The sequence below is a fragment of the Tachyglossus aculeatus genome, chromosome 13 (genome assembly GCF_015852505.1).
Source record: "Tachyglossus aculeatus isolate mTacAcu1 chromosome 13, mTacAcu1.pri, whole genome shotgun sequence".
Taxonomy (NCBI): domain Eukaryota; kingdom Metazoa; phylum Chordata; class Mammalia; order Monotremata; family Tachyglossidae; genus Tachyglossus; species Tachyglossus aculeatus.
The window spans coordinates 15,670,568-15,696,721 of NC_052078.1; the positions used below are offsets into that span (position 1 = coordinate 15,670,568).

At 44.8% G+C, this 26,154-nt stretch overlaps 1 protein-coding gene across 3 annotated transcripts in view; it reads left to right on the forward strand.

Moving 5' to 3' along the window:
• The window catches only part of ITGB1 (integrin subunit beta 1), a 141,345-nt gene that overhangs the window by 73,538 nt on the left and 41,653 nt on the right, over nucleotides 1–26,154 (forward strand). For 2 of the 3 annotated variants that reach the window (XM_038755736.1, XM_038755734.1), the window contains exon 1: nucleotides 23,398–23,489. The exons of the other annotated variant lie outside the window; for it this stretch is intronic. The gene's annotated coding sequence lies outside the window, so the exon portion shown is untranslated. Of the gene's footprint in view, nucleotides 1–23,397; nucleotides 23,490–26,154 lie in introns of those variants that run through there. 3 annotated transcript variants of the gene reach the window in all.

Below are 26,154 nucleotides of genomic sequence, written 5' to 3' on the forward strand. Positions count from 1 at the left end.
ATTATTTTATTATTATTGTTATTGTCATTATTATTGTTTGCCTAAACCCTAATTGGTCAACTAAACTGCCCCTGCTAAATATCTCTCCCACGTAGGTAGCACTTAATTCCAGCTTTACTGAATAAAAAAAATTAAAGGTTCAGAGATTTAAGTGACTAAATTAGGCCAAGTGGTGATTCACTCCACAGAACTGTATGTCCCTAACCCCCAGGTTGCTGTTCTAACCATCAGGCCATGCTCAGTATAAACAGGGCACATCGACATCCCTAAGAATAAATGTACAGAAAGTGATATGTCATTCTAAAATGAACAAGGGTATTATGATTGGAATTTCTTAGACTATTAGTCTCAGACTATTCTGGGATATATATCATCTGCCAACAATGGAATACTGCACAAAACCATCAAGTGAAAATTATCTAACATAGGAGGAAAGCTAATCTAAGAGAAATCAAACTTAAATGATCAGAACCCAAGCTCACTATCAGAAAGCACATGGAAACAGTAGCAGAAACAGAGAAAAAGTTAAGTTGCTGTCGTCTTATCCATTTATGGAACTGAAAAGACGTCAGGAGTTCAATTTTCCCCTCTTCTAAGGAATGTGGGCAAGGAGGCACTTCCAGCTCCCTCCTCAATTCTGTCCTGATGACTTAAATGGCCACTGGCAGTGCAAGTTTCTATCCAGTTTCAACAGCCGCACATGAAAGTGTTGGCTTGAGGGCTCTGTAGTTACCTTGGAGAACACCCAGTCATGCATGATGCCAGCCGCACCTTTCCGACAGGGCGCTGAGGCATGTTGGTGCTCAGCTGCGTCAGCATGGCATCGAGTCTGAGCATACTAGGTAGAGATGGGCCCCAGCGTCGACTAAAGCCCTTCCCCTCGCCTTATCTGCCCCTTAACTCCCAAGGGTGGGAGTGGAGAAAGATTAGTCTCAATAGAACATGCCTGCATCCGATATAAAATGCAGTAGTGCAGGAAAAAGCAAGATAATGCTGGAAAATCCAGATTTTTAGAGTAGCAAAACCCAGTGCTTTTTAAGAGAGGTTTTAATTGCAGAATTTAGAAATTCTCTCTTCTCCCTAAAGTCTTACGATAGTAAGTTGGAATAATAAAAGTTTCCGTAAATAATAAAGTTAATTGTCTATTCATTCATTCATTCAATCGTATTTATTGAGCACTTACTGTGTGCAGAGCACTGTATTAAGTGCTTGGGAAGTACAAGTTGGCAACATATAGAGACGGTCCCTACCCAACAGTGGGCTCACAGTCTAGATGGGGGAGACAGACAACAAAACAAAACATATTAACAAAATAAAATAGAATAGATAAAATAAACAAGTAAAATAAATAGAGTAATTCATTCATTCAATCGCATTTATTGAGCGCTTACTGTGTGCAGAGCACTGTACTAAGCGCTTGGGAAGTACAAGTTGGCAACATATATTCTAAACAGAAATGTTTCAATTAGCTTCTAAATTTTTATAGAAGCAGATTATGAACAAAAGTGGTTCTGCTTTATGCATTATTATAGTCACGACGAACATTGTTTTATGGTAAATACTCCGAGTAAAACACCCATGTCAAGTGAGTGAACTCCTTTGAAAATTGTTTTTGAGGTATTTGAGTAATATGCAGTTCTGATTATCCACAGACCACTTTAGCAAAAAGAAAGTTCTCATAATATTTATCTTTAAGACCTCAAGCTATTCTTAAGCTTTCAGGTGATTAAATTTCATGATCTGTCTGTTTTAAAGCTATCTGCAGCAAGAGTGAAACTGTACATGTAATGTTCATTTCCATTATTATCATCTAGTCCAAAAAGACAAGATATAATCTGCTCTTATCAATCATATCCAAAGAAAAATGAGCTGTTCAGAAACTGTAGAATGAGTCACCTTGGGTCTGTTCAAATACGTGGAGTGGGACAAACCCTGAAAGGAAATCAGTGTGTCTCAGTGCGGACCGGGGGTAATGGAGAATAAATCAATGGGTGGTATAATATAATTTTATTATAAATATAAATGATTGTGAAATCTTGTATTAAATTCTCTTAAAACGAGAAATAAACGAAGAGTGAAGCCACCTGAATTGTATCATAAATATGGAATATTCCCACCAGCAATTTCCGTCCTACCGACTTTTGCATAACATCATGGCTGATCTGCTGCAGGCTGAGTTCATATAGGCTGAGTTCATATTTGAGCATGGTAGGATTGTTTTAAAATGCAGTGCCGTTTCTGATTAGTCATCTTGTTTAAAAGCTGCAGCCTCAAGTGTCTATTTTTTTTATCCAGTGACGTCCCTAAGTCTTTACCGTAACACTTGAAAAGAGAGCTGCCAGTATTCATCAATCCTAGTCTTACCTAAAACATCGTCAGCATTAACTCACGGGGAGAAAAGTTGGATTTGTGGCCTGCTGCGTGGCCAGGGGTGATGATATCACAGCCTCACATGGGCTGCAGAGCTGGGTGAGTCTGGCCCCCTGGTATGCCATCTTTACAGAGTTTCTCAGCTCAGACCGGGGTCTCTTCCAGAGCAACTCTGCCCTAGGCCGAGGAATCCAGACCACCAAGGCAGAAACTGGCCTGGGTTTGCCTGTGGTCTCCAAGAGGTACAGGGCCTCTCCTGGCCTAGGGCAGTGTTGCTTCCCAGAGGGAATTGCAGCTCAGTCCAGACTTAATGTCATAATAACAATGATTGTAGTATTTAAATACTTCGTGCCGAGCACGGTAAAGTGCTGGCATACAGACAGTACAGTCAGGTTGGACACAGCCCCTGTTCCTCTAATGGGGCTTACAGCCTAAGTAGGAGGCAGGACAGATATTGACTCCCCATTTTCCAGATGAAGGAAGTGATGCTCAGAGACATAAAATGATTATTTTGTTAGGATGTTTGGTTTTGTTCTCTGTCTCCCCCTTTTAGACTGTGAGCCCACTGTTGGGTAGGGACTGTCTCTATATGTTGCCAATTTGTACTTCCCAAGCGCTTAGTACAGTGCTCTGCACATAGCGCTCAATAAATACGATTGATGATGATGATGATGATTTTCCCAAGCTCGCACAGCTGGGAAGTAACAGCTGGGATTGAAACCTAGGTCCTGTGGCTCCTAGGCCTGTGCTCTTTCCACGCTGCCTCTTTGTAGGCCATTCTAGTCAGGGCAGGCATTTCCTGCTCTGATGGACACAGGTTAGTGTGGCCTCCCAGCAGGAACACCTAGGCTAAAGCAATCAGTGGGAAGAGCAGGGGTGCGGAGCTGAAAGTAGAGCTAATTTAGGGCCAGGGAAAGCTCTGGATCCCTGGAGTCTCCTCAGCCAGTGCTGGGAGCCCCTCTGAATGTGCAGTCCAGATCATCCTCCTCTCCTCCTCTGGCTTCAGTCAGACACAACTGTTAACTAAGGCCCAATTTAGTTGCTCACTGGCAAGCAGTTCTGACTTACGTAACTGTGTCCTCCAGACTTCAGTTTAATTTCCTCCTGTTCTGGGTGAGGCAGGAGAGCACGAAGTCACCGTCCTCAATCTAATAGCCTTCCTGTGTGTAGAAAATTCTAACCAGGTTCCCCATCTCCTCGTGGCCCTGGTGTCCTGCCTAGGGCTTGGTTGGCAACAAGAGACAGGACACCCAGGGCAACCAACTCAGGAAGCACTGAATTCTTGTCTTCACCCCAGCAGCTGGTTTGGGAGAAAGGGCTGGGTAGCGTGTTGAGGGCTCAGGTGCTGGAAATTGCCCTTACTTCCCCTGCGCCACCATCCAGCCTAACCAAGTCTCATTCGTTTCATTCTTACAATCGTATTTATTGAGCACTTACTGTGTGCAAAGCATTGTACTAAGTGCTTGGGAGAGTACAGGATAACAATAAACAGACAGATTCCCTGCCAACAATGAGCTTACAGTCTAGAGGACGAGCTTACATCCCTGAAGGATGATCAGACAGAACTTGGGGACCGGAGCTGGGGGCCGAAGTCAGAGTTAGGCTACTTCTTTTATCTGTCTCTTGTGAGATCAGGGGATCCTAGTCTCGTGGGAGAGGCCATCCGCTTCCACCCTGAGCTGGTGGAGACCAGACTCAGCCCAGAGAACCTGGCTTCTATTCCCACATCATATGGGCCAGGGAGAGGTGAGATGGATGGAATTTAGGAAAATTGCAGGAGCTAAAAAATGACCCTTTGAGGAATGCCTTCAGCTTCAGAGAAGCATCCAGATTCTTGCTCTGTTTGGGCAGGAGCCAGATTCCCTGGCCCAATTTTTTTTTAAATGGCATTTATTAAGTGCTTACTATGTGCAAAGCACTGTTCTAAGCGCTGGGGAGGTTACAAGGTGATCAGGTTGGCCCACGGGGGCTCACAAGTCATAATCCCCATTTTACAGATGAGGGAACTGAGGCCCGGAGAAGTTAAGTGACTTGCCCAAAGTCACACAGCTGACAATTGGTGGAGCAGGGATTTGAACCCATGACCTCTGACTCCAAAGCCCGGGCTCTTTCCACTGAGCCACGCTGCTTCTCCAATTCTGAGTTATGAGGCAGCCTGAGACCCAAAATACGCTTTGTCTTCCATTGTCATGATTGAGGAGTTGTAATGGATGGGGACAAGATGGCATTTCCATGCAAACCCTCCCCTGAAGTGAGTGGCTATTTCTCTTTGCTTGTCAGTCAGCGGTGTTTACTGAGCACGTAGCTCTGTGCCCAGCACTGTACTAAGTGCTTGCCTGCTAAGAATGTGCCACCCAACACCCCAAATTCCAAACCTCCATAGCTAGGCCTTTCTTCTGGTTACAGGTAATTTAAACAGCTCCAGTAGCTTCAGACCATCTGTATTTGCACCGGGGGGTGGGCCGGGTAGAGGCTGTCCCGAGCCTTTGAGAAGGTCCAGCGTTTTCTGTGGCTAAACTCAGCAAAATGAGGCTGGAGAATCCCATCTTTACATCCATGTTCCAGCGCCAGTTAATGACTCACTGCATTTAATTACATTTCCAGGTTCCCTGGTTGTTGACTTTGTTAAACCCAACTGCAGTGTGCTTTCCTTATTTAGAAGATAAGGAAGCCAAGCAGGGCTGGGGCATAGAGGACGAACCAGACCATTGGCTAGAAGCTCAGCCCCCAGAATGGGGATCTTTCCCACTGGTGTTCTGGAAGAGACTCCTTGTGGCCAGGGTTCAGTGCTCTGCATACAGTTAGTGCTCATAAATATCATTGGTTGATGATTGATTTAGCAGTGGGAAGATGGATATCCAGTATAGAGGAAAGAAAGTTTTTTTATGATCCCCATCTGCACTGCCATTCCTTTGACCACGATTCAGTGCTGCTTGAAATGTTTTTGGTAGACTGTAGAACGCAGTTCCAGGCCACTAAGGGCCTACAATCCTAGAGGCAGTGTTTATTGGATAAAACCTCATGGCCCAAATATATTGCAGTTCCTGCAAGTTTTACTACTATTTATGTGTTTCTTTATCAGGTTTCTTTCTTACAACAGCTCTTGAATGTGACTCCTGTTTAGTTTGTTATCTACTTTAGCCCAGGCATCTTTTTCTCAAAATCTGCCCCCTCCGCCTGCACCTCTGACCCCATCCCTTCGCACCTTATCTAAAAACTGCCCCCTCCCTTCTTCCCTCCGTCTGCCTCCTTTACCAGTTCACTCTCCAATGGCTTCTTCCCCACTGCTTTCAAATATGCTCATGTCTCCCCTCTTCTTAAAAAAAAACAAACCCTCCTTTGATATCCACAGCTCCCTCCAGTTATCACCCCATCTCCCTCCAACAATTAACCCTTCAAACTCCTTAAGTGAATTATCTACACCTGCTGCCGCCACTGCCTCTCCTCCAATTTTCTCCTTGAACCCCTCCAATCTGGTTTCTGTCCATTCACCCCACACAAACTGCCCTCTCAAAGGTCACCAGTGATCCCCGTCTTGCCAAATTCAGTGATCCAGTGGCCTCTACTAATGCTCTTTGTCCTCAGTTGCCTTCAACACTGTGGACCACACCCTTTTCTCGGAAACATTATCTAACTTTGGCCTCATTGTCACTCTCTTGGTTCTCCTATTTCTTTGGCCAGTTCTCCTATTTCTTTGGCTGTTCATTCTCAATCTATTTTGTGGGCTCCTCCACTGTCTCCCACCCCCTAACTTTGGGACTCCTTTAAGGCTCAGTTCTAAGTCCCCCCTCTATTCTCCAACTACACCTGTTCCCTTGGAGAACTCATTTGCTCATGTGGCTTCAACTACTATCTCTATGCAGATGATCCCCAAATCTACATCTGCAGCCCTGATCTTTCTGCTCTGCAGTCTCATATTTCCTCTTGCCTTCAGAATGTCTCTACTTGGATGTCCCGCCAGCACCTCAAACTTAATAGGTTCCACACAGAACTCTTCATCTTCCCACCCAAACCCTGTCCTCCCCTTGACTTTCCTATCACTGTAGACAACACCCCCATCTTCCCTATCTCCCAAGCCCATAACCACAGCATTATTCTCTTCTCATCTCTCCCATTGAACCCACACATTCAGTCTGTCACTAGATCCTGTTGGTCCTACCTTCACAACGTTGCTAAAATCCTCCCTTTCCTTTCCATCCAAACTGCTATTATGCTGATCCAAGCACTTATCCTATCCCTCCTTGACTACTGCATCAGACCTCCATACGGACTTCCCTGCCTCCCGCCTCTCCCCACTCCAGTTGATATTTTATTCTGCTGCCCGGATCATATTTCTGAAAAACTCTCAGTCCATATTTCCCCACTCCTCCTCCCATCCACCTCTGCATCAAACAGAAATTCCTTATCGTTGGCTTTAAAGACTGTCACCTTGTCCCCTCCCATCTTACCTCTCAGACTTCCTACTACATCCCAGATCCCTCACTTCGCTCCTCTAACACCAACTTACTCCCTGTACCTTGATTTCGTCTATGTTCATTCATACAATCTTATTTATTGTGCGCTTACTGTGTGCAGAGCACTGTACTAAGCCCTTACCCACAATATGTCTCTCTCCTGGAACTCCCTACCCATAATATCTGACACATATCTGGCCCATCATATCTCCCCACTTTATGGTACTTGTTAAGCACTTACTATGTGCCAGGCACTGTCCTAAGTGGTGAGGTAGATACAAGCTAATCAAGTTGGATACAGTCAATCTCCCACATGGAACTCACAGGCTTAATGGCCATTTTACAGCTGAGGTAACTGAGGCACAGAGAAGTTGAGTGACTTGCCCAAGATCACACAGCATACATTTGGCATCGTATATATGCAATTAGGTTTTCCTCCCTAAATATTCTGCAACTTATTTTTATCAAACTTTACTCTGTTGCCTTCCAACCACTTCCCCTACCTTTAGGTCATGTTGATTCTGATCCTGATTATCAGCTTTTATTAAGATGGCCACTTTCATCAGTGGAGAAGACCAGTTACCTAAAGGTGGTCATTGATCTGGTTTTGTAGTGGATGGTCAGCTGGCCTGTCCCCAGCCCGTACATATTCAATATGAGATGCTTTTATATCGAGTATTTTAATTTTCAGCACTGATCCCCCCCAACTCCACAATGGTTCTTGCCATCAGCTTCTGCAGTTTAATTGCAGTCCCTGAGATCACATGGACCTGGGAAGGGAAACTAAAAGCTGCGGAGTAATTGGCAGATTCCAGAGGCCCCTGGAGAAATGCTCCAGGATCGTCCAAACTTTACATACTCCTGCAAAATGGTGCATTTGACGTTATTACGTTATGTTGTGTGCCGGTAGTAACGCAGGTGACCTCACTTGCCTCACCTTGCCTGATATTCACAAGGGCGATATCAGTGGTCACCCTTTAGATGTCCCTTTGCTGACATGAAAGCAACCTTGCACAACATAATGTGAGGTAGGTTATGTCATGTAATGTAAGGACCACCTAAGGACAAGCAGAGAGATTCTTTATGGAAATCCAAGAAGCTAGAACAAATTAGGGCAGAAGATGAGAGATTAGTCACGGAAGGCTTTCTGGAGCAGATATGAAGCAGAACTGAAGATACGGAGCAGAATTTGAGTATTGAAGAGGTAGATGTAAATATTTCCTATTGATTATCATGAGCAGCTTCAGTTTTAAGCAGAAAAACTATTACCTAAACATCAGCTATCAAGGAAAATTTACTGGAAGACTCTTCTTTGATAAGCTTGCTCCAGAGCAAATTAATGAAAATTGGAGTAATCTTAAAATATACTGTGTTTTTTCTTTGTTACCTTGGATTCACTTGTGGGTGTAGCTGCTGAAAAAAAAGCAGTAGTAGAAGATTTAAATTAATAAGACACTAGAGGAGAGGAAATGTTGCGGATTTATGGCAGAGGACAGGACGTTCTGGAGAAAATAGATCCATGGAGTCGCTATGAATTGGAAACCACTCGACGGCACTTAAAAATAGTAATAAAAAGAGGAGAGGGAATGTTTTCCCTTATATTAACAAAGTATTGCTTTCATCATAAATATTGGGCAGTAAGGCATAGGAAGAGGTAAGGAAAAAAATAAATTCCCAACTAAGCCAATTGATAATGTAAATAAGCTTAGGCTAACATTTTTCTTTGTAATTAGAAGAAATAAAAAAAAGTGTGTGTTACTTTTCAGGCCTCAAATCCAAATTAGCAAAGGGTTAAAGCAAAATAGTACATTGCACTTGCTGATTGTTCTTCTAATGTCTCCCTTTGGTACTAAAATAACCACACTTCCCACCTCTAATTAGAAAGACAGCTGACTTAGGAAGACATGCTAAAATGCAGTAGATTTAACTGAAAGGCTTTTGCTCTGCCCGCTTACACTGATGACATGGCGTATTTATTCCTGAATGGTTTCAACTGTTTTAAGTTCTTTCAGTGGCACCTAATTTGCCCCTCTGAAAATAAATTCTAGTGTTTAAAAGTGATCAAAGACTCCTCGAGAGGTCTCTACCTCTAATTGTGGGAACGGGAGACCAGGCCCAGTACAAGGGAAGGGACATGAGTCATTGCCGTTGCTTCCCCATCCCCCTGCAGAGGAAAAGTGCAGAAATGGAATATATGGACCAAGCAAAGTCCAGGCCATGTGCCCCTGTTCTCCATCTCACTCTATACTCCTTTTCCTTCCATAACTATGTGGTTTCCCATCTCTGGTAGAGTTGTCAGGTTTCTATTGCTGTGGAGTGATGGTTTCTTAAAGCATCCTTATGCTGTCTGCATTAGTCATCCTCAGGATCTCTCCGTTGTATCACTCTATAATAATAATAATAATGATGGCATTTATTAAGCGCTTACTATGTGCAAAGCACTGTTCTAAGCACTGGGGAGGTTAGAAGGTGATCAGGTTGTCCCATGGGGGGCTCACAGTCTTAATCCCCATTTTACAGATGAGGTAACTGAGGCACACAGAGAAGTTAAGTGACTTGCCCAAAGTCACACAGCTGGCAGTTGGCAGAGCCGGGATTTGAACCCATGATCTCTGACTCCAAAGCCCGTGCTCTTTCCACTGAGCCACGCTGCTTCTCTATGAACACCTTTTTCCCAGCTTAGACATCCCTTGCTTCCTCCCCACCCCTACCCAAATTGTGTTATGGATGGTTCCGAAAATGAGTCATTTTTGTGCAGTTTTGAATCTCTAGGTTTGAATCCAGCTGAATTTGTTTATGGTATTTGTTAAGTGCGAACTATGTGTCAAACACCGGACTAAATGCTGGGGTAAATGCAAGCTAATCAGGGTTGAACACAGTCCCTGTCCCAGAGGGGGCTCATAGTCTAAATAGGAGGGAGAACAGGAGAATGGAGACACAGAAGTGACTTGCCCAAGGTTACACAGCAAGCATTTGGCAGGGCCAAAATTAGAACTCAGGTCCTCTGACTCCTACACCTGTGCTCTTTCCATTAGGCCATGCTGCTTCTCATGAATCTAGACATCTATCTACCTACCTAGACACTGGGGAATCATTGGCGTGACTGTAGAAAGAAGGTAACAATCTCAGAATTCAACAGCACGGGAAGCAGTGTGGCCTAATGGAGAGAGCACAGACCTGTGAGCCAGAGGACCTGAGTTCTAATTTCGCTACTCAGCTTGTCTGCTGTGTGACCTTGGACGGTCACTTCACTTCTCTGTGCCTCAGTTTCCTTAACTATAAAATGGGGATTCAGTATCTGTTTTCCCTCCTATTGAAACTGTGAGCCCCATGTGAGACAGGGACAGTGTCCAACCTGATTAACTTGTATCCACCCCAGTGCTTAGAAGAATGTTGGACACATAGTCAGCACTTAATAAATACCACAAAAAGTGGTTATCATCAATTACTAGAGTATCCAAAGAGTTGTTGGAGAGCTGAATACCACAGAGGGGTAGTCATTGCTTATGAGGAACATATATTTTAAAGTTGAGGACTTAAATATTTTATTCCTACCACAAAACCCATTACTTCACCACATTAATTGAGCATCTGTTGGTCCAGACCAATGGATTAATTGTGCCTGAAACCTTGATTAGCCTTCTCTCCTGTTGAGGTGACTCTTTTAAACCAGAGATATGCAGGTGTGGGGTTGCTTCTGTGGCTCCTTTGTGTTTTCTTTTTCTGTCTTTAGAGGAGGAGGATGGTGGTGGTGGTGGTTCAAAGCACTGTCCATCTGGAATCTTTCAAAGGCATTGAATTCATCCAAATAAATACCATCACTAACTAAATTAATTGTTCCTTGTTATTCCCAAAATGCCGCTTCTGATGGAGTTTCTGGGAAATCCCTATTGGAGGCTTACTCAGTGTTTTGTAGTTTTCATATTAGAAGTGTGCCCTATTTTAGATGTATAAGAATGTATCAATTTGGATTTTCTTCAGGCTTAGGGTAGCAGGTAGAAATTTTATAATGCCTTGAAAACCAGTACCTGGGATGAGCTCTGAAGTTTGCCACCTGTCATTTGAGTGGCCGGTGCCTGTTTTGGCCGGAGAAGGACTTTTGTGCATAGATAAAAGCCAACGTTTCCAGCTTTGACAACATGCTGCTCTGCTGAGAACAACAGATGCCTGGAAAGCTTTTGGGCAAGTTTTCCTTAGGCCCATAGCCAACCCAAATTTTACAGTCACCAGAAACAACATGGAGATCACAAATTTAAAGAACTTCTTATAATTGATTTCATTCAGTTGTATTTTCTGAGTACTTAACTGTGTGCAGAGCACTGTACTAAAGCGCTTGGGAGAGTATAATACAAGAATAAATAGACACGTTCCCTGCCCACAATGAGCTTACAGTCTAGGGAGGGGGAAACCAGGGACCTCAGGACCTTGAACTTACCGAATAATGAGGCAACTCTGACCATAACCCTGGGCAGATTGGGAAATACCAAGAAGGGCTAACAGCGGCTCGTGAAGAGTGGTGGTTCTGGCCACTTGAGGTGGGGAGTGGCCGCGGGAAGGTTTTTTACACTGTATTGTCATTTGCAAGTTACAGAATAATTCATTGATCTCCAACATTTTTCAGGATGTTGACTTGTTGAATTTTAGTAATGCTTGGATGCCTTGTAGTTGAGAAATGATCATCTAATTGCCTCTCTTTCTTCTGGTTATTGGACCAGTTAGTGGAGCAATGTGCATCTTCTTTGTGTTTCCATATTTTCCTTTCACTGTAGAAACTTCATTTTTTGACTGTCTTCCTCCCCGTTTATGCATAAAACTGTAGCCTCCCATATTTGTGGTAAAGAGGCCCTTGATTTCTAAAATTTCACTTTCCAAATGGAAGACCTCTTGTTTCTAAAATCCTGTGTCGTGGAATTCCTAAATGCCCAGCAATAAAGAAACTGTAGCAGAGGGGGGTTTTTTTATGGTATTCGTAAGCACGTACTATGTGACAGGCACCGTACTAAGCGTTGGGAACTGTTCTAAGCACTTTTAATATTAAGATCTAGCATTCATGCCGTAAAAGAAACATTTTGCAGGGCTGACAAATGTGGTTACAGAAAACACCAAATGGAGCGCAACAAGGTAACGAGGGAATCTGTGAACCTCGTGTCAGACAGGGACTCTTCCAAGTTTTGTTCTCTTATATGTATTTCAGCATCTAGCAGAGTGCTTGGCACATAGAAAGTGCTTAATGAACATCATTATTATCTTTGCAAAGTCAGTTAACTGAAGGAAGGGATAGAGGGTAGCTGAATATATGGGAAAAAGTGCTAAAGTCCTTCAAGTCTACCTCTGTGAGATCCTGCCCACTATTTGCCACAGTAGGTGTGAGACAGAAGTGATGGGAGCAGGGCCTTAAATGTCCCAAGTGCGTGTGGGACTTGCCTGGAACTCTATTTCTGGACCAGATGGTAGGGAACAAACCTGCTTAGCATTAGTACACGACACACAAACTTAATCCACATGAATTAGTGCAATTAATCTCATGATAGCTCTGGATCTCGGACGTATGTTAAGCCACACATATAGCAGAGCTCCCTGAATTTAAAATGCCACTCAGCAGGAGCTAGAAGCAGTTCTGAGAAATAGGGGAAGTTAGTCATGGTAATGGAATATGACATCAAGCTAGAGTAATGTGGAAACTTCAAGTTGGAGGTCCCACAGAGGTAAATGTGTGAGACTATCAAACCTAAAGTGACCTTCAGAATTAAAGAATATAATTTATGTTTCTTAATCTTGTTCCTCAAATTCTTCAAGCAGCACCCCGAATTATTTGTTTGGCCAACATGCTTTTCAGCAACTTTGTAATCAGGTAATTCTGCCGGATTTTTCATCAGAAGCAGGTTTAAAATAACCTGAACTGGATTTCAAGTTATAAAATTTTGAGTCCTCTGTCGCTCTTTCTCTGAAATGCAAAACCAAAAGTACGTCTTCGGAGGCACTCTGTCTTTCTTTGAAAAGAAAAGCCAAAAATATCTTCTACCTCTGTGGTTTTTGGTACAGGACACGGCCTCCTTTCTTCTTCCATTACCTGCAGTAATTAAAAGGCAAGACACAAATTGGGTTGGTTCCTGCTGCTAAAACTGAATACTTTGCTATGCATCAATCTTATTTTCTAATGAACTTCCTCTGCTTCTCTGACCTTTGTTTTAGGAAAGGTCACCGAAAGGTAGGCTCTCTAATGGCTGCATACACTGCTGTTGTTTAAGCGTTAGGCCAGAAACTTACCTACAATTCAAAGTTAACTAAATGAAGAAAGAAATAATGCTGGCTCACAAGCACAAACCACAGCCTGTCAACACAGACTCACATTTCCTTAAGCGAATGACCCTTACATCTAATAATAATTTCTGTGCTGGTCTAATGTTAATGTCTAGCATACCCTTCATTCTTTTTTGGAAATCACATTCCTTCCCCCAGCTGAAGAGACTCAGCGTTGAGATCTGACTGAAAACACTGTTGTCTCTGAGCTGTTAAAAATATGGAGCGTGTGTAGGCAGGCAGAGCATGTTCACACCCAGTGGAGGAGAGGAAGTGGAAGAGAAAACAGGGAGGCTGCAAATTGGGAGCCAACTCAAATGGGGCAGTCTTCCTGGGAAATACCCACAGCTTGAGCCAGCCTCGTGGAAGGAAGAGCTACTGTTTCAAATGAGTGAGGCTAAGATATGAAATGGCAGCTCATGTATTGATATTTCCACCAGTTTCCTTGATCTGTCAATCAGGGGTATTTATTGAGTGTTTATTGTGGGCAGAACACTGTACTAAGTGCTTGGGAAAGTACAGTACAATAGAGTTGGTAGACACGATCCCTGCCCACAAGGAGCTTACACTCTAGAGGGGGAGACGGACATTAAAATAAATTAGAGGGGAAATGGCAAAGTACAGGGTTATGTACATAAGTGCTGTGAGGCTGAGGATGGGGTGAATGCCAAGTGCTTAAAGGGAGGTGCTGCAGAGAGGAGGGCAGATAGAGGAAGTGAGGGCTTAATCAAGGAAGGCCTCTTGGAGGAGTTGCAGTTATAGGAGAGCTTTGAATCAATCGTATTTATTGAGCGCTTACTGTGTGCAGAGCACTGTACTAAGCGCTTGGGAAGTACACTTGGGGGTCTTTGAATGTGGGGAGAGTGGCGGTGTATCAGATGTGAAGGGAGGGGGCGTTTCAGGCTAGAGGGAGGATGTGGGCATATGGGTGAGGGCAGGACAAATGAGATCAAGGTACGGAGAGTAGGTTGGCATTAGAGGAGCAAAGTGTGTGGGTTTTAGGAGACCGGTGAGGTAAGGTAGGATGGGGGAGAGCTGATTAACTGTCTTAAAGCTATGATAAGGAGTCTCTGATGAAAGGTGAATGGGCAACCATTGGAGGTTTTTGAAGGGTTGGGATAGGTGGACCAAACAATTTTTTCAGAAAAAAACGACCTGGGCAGCAGAATCGTATTTTTTATGGTATTTGTTAAGCACTCACCAGGTACTTTACCAAGAGCTGGGGTAGGCACAAGCTAATCAGGTTGGACATAATCCATGTCTTAGTAATCCATGGGACTCATAGCCTTAGTCTACATTTTATAGATCAGGTAACTGAGGCACAGAGAAATTAAGTGACTTCTGGCACCTATAGAAGAATCGGAATTAAGCAAATGGCAAATTTGTCAACTTAAGTTAGATTGGGGTCTTTCTTGAGATTTAATGCATCTCTGTTGACTTCTGGGGCCTTAATTGAGAATGTCCAGGAGATTTCTCTTAGGTGAAACACCCATTTATTTCATGTTGCTGATCTAATATTGTCTTGGAGATTTAAAAATCACGGTAGAATATATTTAGAAAGGTGTTTTTACACTTTTACCCTGGTAAGAAAAAAAGCCCGCATAAAAAGGTAGTGGTAAAAGTGATGCTGGATACATGATGTGAATTCGTGCCTCCTACGTCCTCTAACGGCATTAGTTGAAAGGAAAAGTGAAAGGTGGGGGTGGAATACAAAGGCTGAGGCAGGCCTAGTGGCTGTCATGAAGAGCTAACACTTAAAAAGAGCCAGAGGGAATTGGCTCAGAGACAGACAGGATGGCTGGTGTGAAACCTGGCGGAGGGAGTCCCACCAGCAACCTCTAACTGAGTTCTCCATGACCGGATCTCTTACTGGACCCACTTGCCAGTCTTCAGGGAATCTGGCAAGATGAGTGCTGATTGGGCAGAAACATGAAGTTTTAGATTTACAACCCATATCCTTGCTATGTAAATAGAGTAGAGCTACTGAAATTCTCTATGAGATCATGGAATCTCATCATGAAGCTCATCAACAAACAGGAGTTGTAAAAAATTAGTCCCTTATATGTACATTGAACAAGAGTTCCATAGCCCTTAGATTAATGTAAACTATTTGAGCAGAATTCCTTGAAGCACTTATTCACCGTGTAAAGTCCCCACATTCAGAAAATGTCTTTTTGAAGACATTTCACAGCCCTTTTCATTTTTTTTCTGTATAAGTATGCCCTCTCTCTATGCACACAGTTTGGGGCCTAGAGGCTGAGGTGATGCAAAGTCAGGCATCTAGGAAAGTCTGGCCCTCATGAGCCACAGAAAATCTCTGGATGAAAAAAACTCATCTTTTGGGAAACACTGATTTGGTGAATATATTGGGAACTATAAAGTGGAAAAAATTACAATTGGGTAGGAGGTAGTTGAGTTATTGAAAAAAAAGGGTGACAGTGGGGTTCTTTGCCTTATTATTTGGGAAACACTGATTTGGTGAATATACTGGGAACTATAAAGTGGAAAAATTTACAATTGGGTAGGAGGTAGTTGAGTTATTGAAGAAAAAGGGTGACAGTGGGGTTCTTTGCCTTATTATTTGACAGCTAAGTAGGTTTTTTGGAGTTGGGTGTTGTAGTGATAGCTGGTCAGGAACTCAGGAAGGGATGAGGTAGTGCAAATGACGCTGTCAGAAACACCAACACCATAATCAGTTCTCTCATTTAGGTTCTCAGTCCTGAAGTCTTTTTAATGGAACAGAAGTTCATTCACTATTTTTGGCAAGAGACTCCCATCTTCAACAAGATACTAGTAAGTGATGTGTTAGATCATTTCACAATACTACGTGTGCAAAGTTCCCACTTCCTGCAAAACGGAGAAGAGCTGGGACCATTCATAGCCCCCACTGTTAGGATGTATTTGGTATAGAACACTTCATACCCTCTTTGCTCTACCGATATTAACTGCAGTGCCACAGAACTGCCCCAGGGTATGAAATGTAGAACTTCTTGTCTTTCTATGGTAAATGAAGAAATAGGATCAGTGTCATTTAAATTGATTTGCCGAAGATCAAATAGCAATAAGTACAGAATTAAGGCAAACTGGAGTTTCTGATTTCTAGGCATGGATAGCAGAGCATTGCCTCTTCTAGTTAAAATCAAGAGAACTTTATATGTGGCATGTGCTAATCAAGAAGAGATTAAGTACAGTTCCGTACATGTCTCTTCAAACCCTTCAGTTATGGTTCATTGATTCCAACTTTCAAAATTGAAAGAACCAATGTACTCACTTCTGATGAAGCAGACTCTCCCTGGGCCAAGGAATTGATGAGAGAGACCATTTCTATCCTTTGAATGTTGTGCAATGTGGTATAATCCAAATCTGGAATCCAAGAATCTGAGTTCCACGAGCATTCTTGGCTTCGGGAAAGTCAGTTAGTCCTCCACATCAGGTTAGCCATCTGTTAAGGAAGCACAATGCTCGTCTCCCAGAGGCATTTAGGCTTCAATTAATAAGCTTGATCTTCTGTTAAGCTGTAAATTAAGTATAATTAAATTAGGTCAATTGTTTACTTTTTGGTAGAGATTTAACTCTTGGACAACTAGTAAATATTGAAAATTTTCTTTATTAGGAATTCATTGAGAAGAATTTTTTGAACAGTATTTGTCATTAGAATTGAAGAAATGAAAGTCAGTGTTGTCCCATGGATACAGGGACTAGGGTTTAGTACAGCACTCTGCTCAGGGTGATGATAGAAGTTCAGGTTGAGATTGGTGGCTTAGTAGAAGGACTTTCTACTTACTAATAAGTAAAGGCACAGTAAGGGAGAAGTAGGCTAGGAAGTGATAAAATAGGCAGTTTATCAAGTCACACTAAGGTCTTGAAAGTTGGGTTCTGATCAGGCAGCAAGTAATTCAGCCCATACTTCTTCCAGCTCAGCTTTTCTCTTTGCTATGTTGTGGATCAGAAACGAAGGCCTGGAGAGGCCTATCCAACACATTGCTGCAATTCCCTAAATGGTAATGCCTATAATATCTTCTATTAAACAAGGTGTCAACTAGTCAAGTAAATACTTATGTTTCAGTTTGTCAGGATTGAATAATTGCATTTCAGTGTGACATTTGCCCGCATTTTAGACTCGATATCTAAATGAACCTAGCCTATTCAGGATTTTCATGGTTTTTTTCCTTCCTATTACACTCTCAGTCATTCAGTCAATCGAGCAGTGGTATGTATTGAGTGCTTGCAGTGTGCAAAGCACTGTACTAAGTGCTTGGCAGAGTTCAGTAAACTGAGTTGATAAACTGTAAGCCCAGTGTGGCCAGGGAATGTGTTTGTTTATTGCATTGTACTCTCCCAAGCACTTAGTGCTCTACCCACAATAAGCGCTTAATAAATATGAGTGAATGAATGAATGTTTCCTTGCCCACCAAGAGTTTATAGTCTCTTCTCCAACTCCTTGGGAATTAGGTGCAAGTTGAAAATAATCGGAGCAGTGGTACTTTGAGCGTTCTTTCCCTACCTAACTTTATACAATGGAGCCCTTCTCAGGACAAAACTTCTAGTCTGCAAGCCAAAACTGATGGGTTCAGGGGCCGGCACTCATTTTTTCCCTTTGAGCTAGCTAGGCCCAGGATCCTAGGACCCTAACCTTGAGAGAGGGAGAGAAGTGAGGAAGTTGTCCACCAGCTTTCTCCTCCTTGCTTTTTTGCACTTTTCTCCCACCACACCCAAATTTAACCTCTTCCCTTCTCCCAATTATCTGCCTATTCTTGACTCTTCTCGCCTCACTCCCTTCCTCATGCATGAAGCTCCCTCCTCCCACAAAACTGCCAGATCATATCCTTCCCCATCTTCAGTGCCTTCTTAAAAGCTACTTATTCCAGGAGGCACTCTGTAAATAATTCCCACTTCCCCTGGTTATATGACCTCATTAGTCATGTGCACATCCGTACTTACATGTATGCTAATTTCATTTATTTAATGGTTTTTCCTTTCTTTTATTTTTATCCGTTTTATCTATGTTTTGACTCTTACTTGCTTTGAATGCATTCAGTTTGGGTCTGCTTGGCACTGTGATTAGATTGTAAGATCCTCAGGGGCCTTTGCTTTTATTGTATACGCCCAAGAGGCTAGAAGAGTGCTTATGTGCCCACTTGAGTCACAATAATTAGTGATGAAGTTGAGGAGGAGAAGATAAAGAATCTATTCACCCACACTGTTTTGTGCATGGAGGTTTGTCCCATACACTGCCAGGATTAGTAGATTTAGGAGGTACCATGGTTGCTAAAGGCTACAGTCATGCCTCCGAAATCCAAACTACCCAACAGGCCACCGCATTTCAAGCCCTCCTAAGGCCCAAGCTCACCAAAGAGATTCCCTGGTTAAATCCCTCACCGACCCAGGTGCCCAGCCGCTCCACTCAACCTTCCGCTGATCACAATCTGCCTGCTTCTGGTAAAGCCCTGCTAGGTGCAGGTTAGGAATATATGGCTCACGAGCCATATCCAGCTTTCTGGAACTAAGTGTGACTCCCTGAACCCCAGGAAAAAGCCATTTGTCTGGGGCTGCAGCAGGACCAGTTCTCTCTGTTTCTGCCACAGGAGTACTTTGCTAGTGGTTTTGTGGGCAAAGCCACCTCCTGGCCCACCGGCTGCTAACCCTCTCCTCTCCTCCCCCTTAGGCTGAGTCTGCAAAGGGCGCTGAAACCACATTGCTCCTGGGAAAATGCTTTCTCGTGCAGAAGAGCCATGCAGAATTACCTCGTGTGATATGATGACCCCATCGTGTTGTGCCATAGCTGTGAAAGAATTTTGAATGGCTCTTCTGCCCCCAAAAGATTCCTTGCCTCTGCATTAGGAGGCTAGGATATGGGCCCTGTTTTCAAAGAGCGTACATTCAGTGTTGATGCCAGGCAAACCCAAAGACACGATCATACAATTGGATGGGCTAAAAATAACAGAAACTTATCACATCAACGCAGTAAGGATGTTGGTTAGTTAGAAAAGGGTCAGGGAGGAATTGGCTCAGGCTTTTCCTAGTTCGGAAAAGCCTCGGGAAGGTCTGGTAAAGGGACTGGAGAGAGACCTTCACCCCCTGCCCCACTCCCCCAGGGAGGGGGAGACGAGGAGAGACCGGGGATGGAAGCCAGATTGGAGGGGGTCAAGGCGAGAATTGGAGGAGAGGAACATCCCATCACTCCACAGAAACTGCCCTCTCAAAGGTCACAGATGATCTCTTCCTTGCTCAGTCTGATGGCCTCTACTTCTTCCTAATCCTCAACCTCTCAATGACTCAATGCCTTCGACATTGTCGGCCAACCCCTTCTCCTGGAAACACTATCCAACCTCGGCATCAGTGACACTGTCCTCTCCTGGTTTTCCTCCTACCTCTCCAGCCACTCATTCTCAGTCTCTTTCATGGGCCCCTCCTCTGCCTCCCACCCCCTAACTGTGGGTGACCCTCAAGGTTCAGTCCTGGGTTCTCATCTACACCCACTCCTGTGGAGAACTCATTTGCTCCCATGGCTTCAACCACCACCCCTATGCGGATGATGCCTAAATCTACACCTCCAGGCCTGAAGTCTCTCCCTCTCTGCAGTCTCGCATTTCCTCCTGCCTTCAAGACATCACGATTTGGATGTCCTCCCATCACTTCAAACTCAACGTGTCTAAAACTGAAGTTCTTATCTTCCCACCCAAACCCTGTCCTCCTACTGACTTTCCCATCACTGTAGACGGCACCACCTTCCATCCTGTCTCACAAGCCCGTAACCTTGGCTGTATCCTTGACTCCTCTTTGTCTGTCATTCAACCCACGTATTCGCTCCGTCACTTAACCTTGTCGGTTCGATCGTCAACACACCACTAAAATCCGCCCTTTCCTCTCCCTCCAAAATGCTACCACGTTAATCCAGTCATTTATCCTGTCTCGCCTTGATTACTGTATCAGCCTCCTTGCTGACCTACCTGCCTCCTGTTTCTTCCCACTCCAGTCCATACTTCCCTCTGTTGCCCGGATCATTTTTCTACAAAAATGTTCAGGCCATGTTTCCCCACTCCTCAAGATCCTCCAGTGGTTGCCCACCCACCTCTGCCTCAAGCAGAAACTCTTCACCATTGGCTTTTTAAAGCAGTTCACCACTTAGCCCCATCCCAATGCACCTTTCTACTCTTCTACTACAACCCAACCCACACACTTTGCTCCTCTGATGCCAACCTTCTCAATGTACGTCTCTCTCACCCATCCCACCGCCCTGCCCCTGGCCTGGAATCCCATCCCTCCTCCTCCTCATCAATCGTATTTATTGAGCGCTTACTATGTGCAGAGCACTGTACTATGCGCTTGGGAAGTACAAATTGGCAACATATAGAGACAGTCCCTACCCAACAGTGGGCTCACAGTCTAAAAGGGGGAGACAGAGAACAAAACCAAACATACTAACAAAATAAAATAAATAGAATAGATATGTACAAATAAAATAAATAAATAGAGTAATAAATAAATAAATAAATATCCCACAGACGATGACTCCCCCATCCTTCGAAGCCTTATGGCAGGCACATCTCCTCCAAGATGCCTTCCCTGACTTCTTTCCTCCCAATCCCCTCTGCGTCGCTCCGACTTGCTCCCTTTATTCCCCCCAGCCCCACAGCACTTATGTCCACATCTGCCATTTATTTTTATTAATGTCTCCCCTCTAGACTAAGCTCGTTGTTTATTGTGATATTGTAGTCTCTGAGCGATTAGTACAGTGTTGTCCACACAGTGAACACTCCGTAAATACGAGTGCTTCATTGGGTAGGGACCGTCTCTATATGTTGCCGACTTGTACTTCCCAAGCGCTTAGTACAGTACTCTGCACCCAGTAAGCCCTCAATAAATATGATTGAATGAATGAATGAGAAGCTCCCAAGCCCAGGCTCAGTGTCAAGAGCCTGGACTTGGGAGTCAGAAGTCATGGGTTCTAATCCCGACTCCACCACCTGTCTGCTGTGTGATTTTGGGCACGTCACTTCACTTCTCTGTGCCTCAGTTACCTCATCTGGAAAATGGGGATGAAGACCGTGAGCCCCAAGTGGGACAACCTAATCACCTCGTATCTCCCCAGCGCTTAGAACAGTGCTTGGCACATAGTAAGCCCTTAACAGAGAAGCAGCGTGGCTCAGTGGAAAGAGCCCAGGCTTTGGAGTCAGAGGTCATGGGTTCAAATCCCGGCTCTGCCAATTGTCAGCTGTGTGACTTTGGGCAAGTCACTTCACTTCTCTGGGCCTCAGTGACCTCATCTGTAAAGTGGGGATTAAGACCGTGAGCCCCCCGTGGGACAACCTGATCACCTTGTAACCTCCCCAGTGCTTAGAACAGTGCTTTTCACATAGTAAGCGCTTAACAAATGCCATTATTATTATTATTCTCTGGGCCTCAGCGACCTCATCAGTAAAATGGGGATTAAGACCGTGAGCCCCCCGTGGGACAGCCTGATCACCTTGTAACCTCCCCAGCTTTGAGAACAGTGCTTTGCACATAGTAAGCGCTTAACAAATGTCATTATGCCATTATTATTATTATTCTCTGGGCCTCAGTGGCCTCATCTGTAAAATGGGGATTAAGACCTTGAGCCCCCGTGGGACCGCCTGATCACCTTGTAACCTCCCCAGCGCTTGGAACAGTGCTTTGCACATAGTAAAGCGCTTAACAAATGCCATCATTATTATTCTTAACAAATACCAACGTTATTATTATGAGTGGCATAATGCAGGCTACCAGGTGCCTCGGAGGAGGAAGAGGGGGTCCGCCCGTCCCGTCGGGCCCCGGAAAGGGGTCTCAGTGGAAAGAGTGTGGGCTTGGCAGTCAGAGGTCATGGGTTCGAATCCTGCCTCCCCCACGTCTGCTGTGTGACCTTGGGGAAGCCACTTCACTTCTCTGTGCCTCAGTTCCCTCTCCTGTAAAATGGGGATTAAGACTGTGAGCCCCACATGGGACAGCCTCATCTCCCTGTGTTCCCCCCGGCGCTTAGAACAGTGCTTTGCACATAGTAAGCGCTTAACAAATACCAACATTATTATTATTATTCTCTGTGCCTCCGTTCCCTCATCTGTAAAATGGGGATTAAGACTGTGAGCCCCACGTGGGACAGCCTCATCTCCCTGCGTTCCCCCCGGCGCTTAGAACAGTGCTTTGCACACAGTAAGCGCTTACCAAATACCAACATTATTATTACTATTCTCTGTGCCTCCATTCCCTCATCTGTAAAATGGGGATTAAGACTGTGAGCCCCACGTGGGACAGCCTCATCTCCCTGCGTCCCCCCCGGCGCTTAGAACAGTGCTTTGCACACAGTAAGCGCTTACCAAATACCAACATTATTATTACTATTCTCTGTGCCTCCATTCCCTCATCTGTAAAATGGGGATTAAGACTGTGAGCCCCACGTGGGACAGCCTCATCTCCCTGCGTTCCCCCCGGCGCTTCGAACAGTGCTTTGCACATAGTAAGCGCTTACCAAATACCAACATTATTATTATTATTCTCTGTGCCTCCATTCCCTCATCTGTAAAATGGGGATTAAGACTGTGAGCCCCACGTGGGACAGCCTCATCTCCCTGTGTTCCCCCCGGCGCTTCGAACAGTGCTTTGCACATAGTAAGTGCTTAACAAATACCAACATTATCATTATTATTATTATTATTATTCTCTGTGCCTCCGTTCCCTCATCTGTAAAATGGGGATTAAGACTGTGAGCCCCACGTGGGACAGCTTCATCTCCCTGCGTTCCCCCGGGCGCTTAGAACAGTACTTTGCACATAGTAAGCGCTTACCAAATGCCAACATTATTATGATTATTCTCTGTGCCTCCGTTCCCTCATCTGTAAAACGGGGATTAAGACTGTGAGCCCTACGTGGGACAGCCTCATCTCCCTGTGTTCCCCCCAGTGCTTAGAAGTGCTTTGCACATAGTAAGCGCTTACCAAATACCAACATTATTATTATTATTCTTATTCTTCCCGGCGACCTGGCCCCTGGTGGCTCGGGGGCCTGCCTTTGTCCCTGGCTCCTTCCCCGCCTTTCCCTCCCCTCCCCGCCCTTCCTGCTCCTCCTCCTGCTCCTGCTCCTGGGCCGGCGGGGTTTGGCGGGTTTTGCTGACGCGGCCGGGAGGAATGTGTTTCCGGAGGGAGAAGGACCGGGGGGCGGTGAGAGAGGGAGAACGCCTTCCCCCCTCCTCCTCCTCCTCCTCCTCCTCTTCGTCCTCCTCCTCCTCCTCCTCGTCCTCGTCCCACCCCGCAGGAGGAGCCTGAGCCGCAGCAGCAGGAGGAGGCCGGGGGCAGAGGACGATCCGGAGGCCCCCAGCCTTGCCGCCGGACCCCGGCCCAGACCCCCGACAAGGTAAGGGCCCGCGGGGGGGGCAGGAGAGACAGACACAGAGACAGAGAGAGACACAGAGAGAGAGAGACACAGAGGGAGAGAGACAGGGGGGCGTCTCCAGGCCGCGGGGCCTTTGTGTCGGCAGGGAGACTGTGAGCCCGCTGTTGGGTAGGGACTGGCTCTAGATGCTGCCAACTTGGACTTCCCAAGCGCTTAGTACAGTGCTCTGCACACAGGAAGCGCTCAATAAATACGATTGATTGATTGATCGAGAGAGGGACGGACGGAGGCCCGAGCAGGGCGCAGGCTGGGGCAGCCCCAGCCCGGCCTCCCCATAAGGCAAGGAATTCCGCCAGGAATGAGAGGAAATCACTGGCTCTGCCTCCTCCCTCCCTTTCCCTTCCCTCCCTCCCCCCATTCCCTTCCTTCCCTCCCCTTCCCTTCTCTTCCCTCCCTTCCCCTCCCTTCCCTTCCCTCCCTCCTTTCCCTTCCTTCCCTCCCTTCCCTTCCTTTCCCTTCCCTTCCCTTCCCTTCCCTTCCCTTCCCTTCCCTTCCCTTCCCTTCCCTTCCCTTCTTTTCCCTTCCCTTCCCTTCCCGCCGGGTCGCCCCTCTCCCAACCGCCCTCCTCCCCAACCCCCCCCCCCCCGCCTTACCCCCTTCCCCTCCCCACAGCACCGGTATATATGCTTGTACGGATTTATTACTCTATTTTACTTGTACATAGCTATTTTAGTTTGTTAATATGTTTTGTTGTCCGTCTCCCCCTGCTAGACTGTGAGCCCGCTGTTGGGTAGGGACCGCCTCTATAATGTTGCCAACTTGGCCTTCCCAAGGGCTTAGTACAGTGTCTGCACACAGTAAGCGCTCAGTAAATACGATTGAATGAATGAATACAGTGCTGTGCCCCCAGTAAGCGACGACTAGAGTAGACGGAGGCCGGGCTACCCAGTCACCTTTGCCCCACCCACAATGGTGGCACTCTTCGAAGCCTTCTCTCAGTGTTTCCATGACGGGTGGCCCTAGGCCCTACTTGCAGAACCATCTTTAGCCTGGTCTCTGGCCAATAATCAGTTTTAGGGCAGATTTGGGAAAACCGGGGGGAAATTCAACAGCTTCCATTAGAATCCCCAAATGCGCTTTGCACACAGTAATAATAATAATGACATTTATCAACCGCTTACTATGTGCAGAGCACTGTAGTAAGCACATAACAAATGCCATTATTATTATTATTATTATTATTATGAGACTGTGTGTTTAATAAAACGAGTCTCGAGGTTGGCCTGAGGCATTTAGAAGCTGGCACGGGACAAAAAGTCATTTCCTGTATTTTTCCCAGACAGATTAGCAATGTGGTCAGAGCGTAGCACTTTGTTCTTTCAATCAATCAATCAATCAATCGTATTTATTGAGCGCTTACTGTGTGCAGAGCACTGTACTAAGCGCATAACAAATGCCATTATTATTATTATTATTATGAGACTGTGTGTTTAATAAAACGAGTGTCGAAGTTGGCCTGAGGCATTTAGAAGCTGGCACGGGACAAAAAGTGGTCATTTCCTGTAATTTTCCCAGACAGATTAGCAATGTGGTCAGAGCGTAGCACTTTGTTCTTTCAATCAATCAATCAATCGTATTTATTGAGCGCTTACTGTGTGCAGAGCACTGTACTAAGCGCATAACAAATGCCATTATTATTATTATTATTATGAGACTGTGTGTTTAATAAAACGAGTGTCGAAGTTGGCCTGAGGCATTTAGAAGCTGACACGGGACAAAAAGTGGTCATTTCCTGTAATTTTCCCAGACAGATTAGCAGTGTGGTCAGAGCGTAGCACTTTGTTCTTTCAATCAATCAATCAATCAATCAATCGTATTTATTGAGCACTTACTGTGTGCAGAGCACTGTACTAAGCGCTTGGGAAGTACAAGTCGGCAACATATAGAGACAGTCCCTACCCAACAGTGGGCTCGCAGTCTAAAAGGGGGAGACAGAGAACAAAACCAAACATACTAACAAAGTTTTACCCAGCTCAACTGCAAGCGTCTCAAATCTTCTGACCTTCATGTTGCATTGACATTTAGTACTTGAGTTTTTAAAACTCCGACTGAGGTGTACTAAAATATGTTTTGAATTATTCGTGCGCAACGCAACTCATTTAAAGTTAAATAACGTTATGCCATATAACATTGTTCCCTCATGGAAGGCATTTTATGACAACGTGAATCAGTCTCACTGTTACCAGCGTTAGTGGGTCTTTTTTTTTCCTCTGCACATACTTAGAGCACAAACTGCAAGACTTTTCTTTTTGTTAGTGGAGTACATGAGTGTTCACTTTTGTGTGCCTCTACGACTTCTGTAATTGCCAACTTGTACCAGTAGTCATTGAGGCTCAAAGCTTCAGTAGGAGATAGGTTACTTGCAAAAATCGAAGTTACTCTTTAAAATGTATTTGTTAGTTTCCAGGCCCAACCATTCGGTCATAGTAATTAATAGTCTTAATTTTATGACCCTTATTAGTGTTTTAAATAGGATCTGATCTGGATTTTAAAGGATTTGAACCCAGTGTTCAGTCTCCCACTGCTAATAGCTAATGTTGCAGTGCGTATTGTGGTATTCCTGGTGGTGGTTCGGGAAGCAAATGGACTTTCTGCTGCATTTGTTATTTCATTTTGAAACATAAAA